Here is a 6,100-nt window from a genome sequence, read left to right on the forward strand (position 1 = left end):
ATTTCACTTAGTATAATGCTCTCAAGTTCTATGTTGTCACAAATGGCAGGATTTCCTTCTTTTTCATGGGTGAATAACATTCCATTGTGTATATTTACCAAACCTTCTTTATTCCTTCACTCACTGATGGAAACTTAGGTTGTTTCCAAACCTTCTCTATTGTGAACAATGCTGCAATGAATATGTGGGCACAGATATCTCTTCTATATCTTGTTTTTATCTCCTTTGGATAAGTACCCAGAAGTGGGATTGCTAGATCATGGGCAGTTCTGTTTTTAATTTCTTGAGTAATCTGCATAGTGTTTTCCATAGTAGCTACAGTAGCTGCACCAATTTGTGTTTCCAACAGTGTACAAGGGTTCCCTTCTCTCCACATCCTTGCCAACACTATTATCTCTTGTCTTTTTGATGATACTCATTCTGACAAGTGTGGGGTGATATTGTATTGTGATTTTGATTTGTATTTCCCTGGTGGTTAGTGATGTTGAGCACCTTTTCAGCTACTTGTTGGCCATTTGTATGTCTTTTAAAATGTACATTAAAAAGTTTACACAAACACACATCATGCAATAATTGTCAGCTAAGAGACTCTAGAGACACAAGGTTTGTCCAGAAAAATTCCAGCCATTGTTAATATAACAACATTTTTTGCAATACCGATTTAACCTGGCATCCGAGGCGAGTGGACTGGAATGCACATGCATGAACAATGATGACTTCACTCTATTAGTCAGTGAGGGTGGTAGATGCCATTGAGTGAGCATGCGTACTGTGTGGCCACCACATCCAAAATAACAATGAGTAGAGCAACAAATCTACATCCAATTTTGCAGTAAGCTTGAACATTCCTCCATGGAAACTATTTGGAGGATTCAGAAGGCCACAGCTGTGGGTAACTGGTGATTGGCAGCTTCATCATGACAACACGCCCACTCATGCATCATGTCTCCTGCAAAGTTTTTTAGTGAAACGTCAAATCACCTAGGTGACTCGGCCTCCCTGAAGCCCAGATTTGGTGCCCTCTGACTTCTGGCTTTTCCCCAAACTAAAATCACCTTTGAAAGGGAAGAGATTTCAGACCATCGATGAGATTCAGGAAAATATGATAGAGCAGCTGATGACAACTAGGAGGTCCCACCTGTGTGAGGTCCCAAGGTGTCTACTTTGAAGGGGACTGAAGTGTCATTGTCCCATGGACAATGTTTCTTGTATTGTATATCTTCTTCAACAAATGTCTCTATTTTTCATTGTACATGGCTGGATGCATTCTGGACAGACCTTGTATAAATATAAGAAAGATATAGTCCCTACCTCTCAGGATCTTAGAGTCTAAAAAAAAAAACCCAGGCATTTAAACAAATTAATACTAAAGTTATATAGGTGCAAAATTAGAAATCTGTATGTGGTTCTACAGGTTCCAAAGAAGGAAATGTTCAATTCTACCCAATGGTCAGGATAGGCTTTCTTAAGGATGTACTACACCCTTTTCTGTCTTGCAAGATGTTTAAAAATCAATGGTAGATTAATGTGTGGGGCTCATAGTGGGTGACTACATTCCACTTGAAGCAGCAGAAGCAATGATATAGAGTGAGAAATAGTAAGGTGTGTTCGGGTATCTATAAAAAGCTCAGTGGCCTGGTATTAAGGTGGGGGAAAGGGTAGAGTGAGATAACTGGAGCAGGTAGTCATATGTCAGAGATGAGGACTCTGAACTTTATCTCATAGGGAATCATAAGCCATGCTCTAGTCACTTATATGTATGTCCTAGCCTAGATCATCCAGATTCAGAGAGGCTATTAAAGTTAATGATTACTGTGATAGATTGTTAGCAAAATGGTTTCCATCATTCTCTTCTCTGCATCTATGCCTTAGGTAGTCCCCTCCCACTCTGGGCTTAGCTATGTGACTTGCTTTGGAAAATGGGACAATAACAAATATGAGCCTTGGAAAATGTTTGTACTTTGGAGCTCTTCCTGGGAAGCATGCAGCCAATCACTATGTGAATATGTCCACTAGCCTGTTGGAGACAGATGACCAGTCACCCTCATTGCCCCAGACAACACCAGCACCCACTCCAGATACATGAGTGATACCATGCTAGACCAATAAGCAATAGCTTGTCTTAATACATACTCATTAAGGAAAATCAGAAAGATAGAAAAAAAGAAATATGTCATCCATAGTCATACTACCTAAGCATAACCATTATAACCTTTTTTAAAGGATCTTTATTTCCAATCTTTTGCTCTGCACAGATTTATTTTCTATAAGGTAATAATAATTCTATACAGACAATTTTGCATTGTGCTTTTAAAATTGTATTTTGAAAGTATGTTTTTTCATTTTTTACTCTTGAAAACTTCTAACTTTAATAGCTGGATGATAATTCATCCAGTGAATGAGCCACAATTTCTTTCTTTTTTAAAAAAATAAGATCATGGTGATACATTTTATTTTTATTTTTTATTGATTATAAAGAGAGGAAAGATAAAGAAACATCAATTTGTTTTTCCACTTATTTATGCATCCATTGGTTCATTCTTTATGTGCCCCGAACAGTGATTGAACCCACAACCTTGGCATATTAGGGTGACGCTCTAACCAACTGAGCTACTAGGCCAGGGCTGAAAAACAATTTCTTAACTGTTGTTGGACAATAAGGTATATGCTGCAATGAATGTGCATGAGCACAAAGCTCTTTTTATATTTAAGATTATTTCCTTAGAATATTCACATTAAGTAATTGGATCAAAGGGTATGAATATCTTCTAGAACCAATACATATTAACAACTCTGGCAAAGGATTTCATACTAATTTACACACCCATCAGCATTGTCTGAATATCCATTTCACCAAAGCCTCAAAGGCCCCATGGAGTTTTGTTGTTGATTTTTTTTTGTTTTCCATCTTTGTTAACTTGGGTGAGAAATGAATTCTGATTTCTATTTTAATTATTTCTTCAATAATTAATAAAATTGAAGAGTTGGAAAGTCACATTTCTCAGTGGCTATCACAGCACTGGGGTAGCTGATTTCCCAAAATAACTTTGTTATTATAATCCACATAATGGTTGCTTACAAATTCCTATAAAGGAAAGAATCTAAAAGTAACTATCTCTTTGAATCTGTGTTTCCACAGCAATTTACAGACACTGAGAAGATGTCAGTTGTTCATATCTAGGAATGGGCCTACCCATGTGAGGATTATTGGTGGGAGACCTAAACTATGCCTCATACTACCCATTGACATTGTTAAAGAAAAACTAGAGCTGAATAGCAGTAAAAGTGGTAAAAACAGATTTCATTCAAGACTACTGCAAAAAAGAAAGGAGACCTCAATATAGAATGGGGCTCAATTCTGAATATAGCATGGGCAAGTGAGAATCTATAGCCAAAGAGCAGGCCTGGGGACAGTGGATGGAAAATTACTAAGAGGACACATCTGGAGTAAAGAGGATTCTGGTTAAACTGACATAATGGGATTCCTTGCTGAAGACAAGCCAGGGTGCTCAGATATCACCTAGGAGATGGTGAAGAATGGGAACCTGATTAGATATTGAGGGGGATCCAATGTGCAGGATGGGAGGTTCTGGTTAAAGTAATTTACCAAGGTTCTTGCTAATCCTGGTTTTTACAAGGAAGTGCACAGATGGGCCTAGAAGGTTCAGGAAACTGTCTAAAGTTTGGTCAAGCAAAGACTCTGTCAGCATCACTAGGGAATTCACACCACAATAATTTTGTTGCAATTTACAGATGAGTACCCTAAACCTTGGAGATCTTAAGAAAGTTGCTAAAAAATCCCATGGATATACAAACATCACAGGATGTAAATAGAGTGTCAGGGCAGGGTGGATGGGATTCCTCAGTTCATAAAACAAAACTAAAATGAAGTAGCAACAAGTATAATATGTCTTTACAGGATCTTTCTCGTATATATCAGATACAATCACTTCTCACATCTGTACTGTTACCACCACAGTCCAAACCACAATCATCTCACTGCCACTACCACAGTAGTCAGTTAACTAGCTCCTCTGACCCCACCCATGCTCTCTACAGTTCCACATATCTCCGAAATATTTTCCCAATCTTCATGTTCCTTTTATTCATTTGGAAGACAAGGAAACTTGCATAGATCATTCTGGTCAGCATCCTCTCATGACTCTTTCCTCTTCCCCCCTCAAGGGAATAAAGAACTAAAAGTGTGCGAGCCCAAGTTGACCCACCTACCAGACTTGGGCCATGCCCATGGCTGAATGGGAAAAACAGGTTGACCATTGTCTCAGGCACCTTAAACAGTCTCCCTCATTATCCTTGCTCAATTCCCAACCTACTAGATGGAGAGGAAAAAACCTTCATTTTGGTTTTCTTTCCATAAATCTTCAGTATCTGTTATGAAATAGGTGCTGTCCTGTTTACTAGGGACAGGACAGTGAAAAAGATACAAATGGGGCCCTGGCTGGTGTAGCCCAGTGGATTGAGCATGGGCCTGTGAACCAGACAGTCAAGGTTCTATTCCCAGTCAGGGCACATGCCTGGGTTGCAGGCCAGTTCCCAGTGGGGGACACACAAGAGGCAACCATACATTAATATTTCTCTCCCTCTCTCCTTCCCTTCCCCTCTAAAGACAAATGAATAAAATATTTTTAAAAAATACAAATGGTCCTAGTATTTTGGAGCTTACATTTTAGCAAAGGACACTGAAAAGCCAAGTAACTAAATGAAGAGAAAGTTTACACAGTGAGATAAGCACTAGGAAGAAAGCAGACTGTTACATTAGATTAGAAAACAGTAGAAGCATGGGCCTGCGAACCAGGCAATCGCGGTTCGATTCTCAGTCAGGGCACATGCCTGGGTTGCAGGCTGGTTCCCTGCAGGCCAACTCCCAGCAGGGGACACATGAAAGGCAACCATACATTGATGTTTCTCTCCCTCTCTCCTTCCCCTCTAAAAGATAAATAAATAAAATCTTTAAAAAAAAAGAAAAGAAAACAGTAGAGAGGGGGCTGACTTAGATTGAGTAGTTAGCAAAGGTCTCCTTGGGAAAATGACATTTAAGCTGAGACTCAAAGAAAGAGAAGGTGGGATGGGTTTGGGATGTGGGGAGGCAGAGAGCGACTAATAATTTCTAAGCCCTGAGGTGGAACAAAAATTGGCAAATTCAATAAACTGAAAGAAAACTAGAATGTTCTTGGTCATAGTGAGCCTAAAATTTGCCTGAGAGGTAGTCAGGAATATAATTACATACAATCTTACAGACTACAGTAAGGCATTTGGGCTTTATTCAAGGTACAATGAGAAGGTATTGAAGAGTTAATTAGGAAAGAGAAATCATAAAGTATCTCTTGGTGGTTTCTTGGAAATGGATTGGAATGGTTAAGGGGGACAGTGGGAAGACCATGTAGGAAACTGTGGCTCTAGTTAGGTGGGGGATAGTGGAGGTTGGAACTGGGCTGATGGCCATGAATATGGAAAAAACTTGAGGGATCTAAAGATATATTTTGGAGTTAGAACCAAATGAAATTGCTTTAAAAAATCCACTCTTGCCAAATATTAATAGACTCATCTGTTTCATTAGTAATAAAAAACATTACATATTCCCTAGATCAAAATGGCAAGAGAAATATAAAGAGTATTCTAGAAAGAATAAATAAATTACATTGCCATTTTTACTTACATTTAAAGAAATTATTCTCAAGGACTTAAATGAAATATGGTATTTAAAATCTATACAAACTGTGCTTGCTTCAGCAGCACATATACTAAAATTTGAACGATACAGAGAAGATTAGCATGGCCCCTGCGCAAGGATAACACGCAAATTCGTGAAGCGTTTCATATTTCTGAAACAATCCCCAAATGAAAGAAAAGGAGGAAGTCTCAGAAAGAATGTTAGATGAAATAGAGGCAAGTCAACTATCAGATATTGAATTCAAAGCACTGGTTATCAGGAAATTCAAAGAGCTTACAATGAGCTACCAGAAACTACAGGGGAGCTACAATGAAATCTCCGCAAACTATATCAACATGAAAAAGGAAATAGAAACCATCAGCAAAGGCCAAGAGGAAATGAAGAATACAATTTCTGAACTGAAGAACA

At 38.5% G+C, this 6,100-nt stretch overlaps 1 non-coding gene across 1 annotated transcript; it reads left to right on the forward strand.

The window, feature by feature from the left end:
• Positions 1 to 5,738: 5,738 nt before the first annotated feature.
• LOC118987294 (U6 spliceosomal RNA) lies at positions 5,739 to 5,845 on the forward strand. Its single transcript, XR_005066535.1, has one exon. It is a non-coding gene; the product is annotated as a U6 spliceosomal RNA (small nuclear RNA).
• Positions 5,846 to 6,100: the final 255 nt, after the last annotated feature.

Source organism: Sturnira hondurensis, unplaced genomic scaffold (assembly GCF_014824575.4).
Source record: "Sturnira hondurensis isolate 20B ecotype Veracruz unplaced genomic scaffold, ASM1482457v3 Scaffold0005220, whole genome shotgun sequence".
NCBI lineage: Eukaryota > Metazoa > Chordata > Mammalia > Chiroptera > Phyllostomidae > Sturnira > Sturnira hondurensis.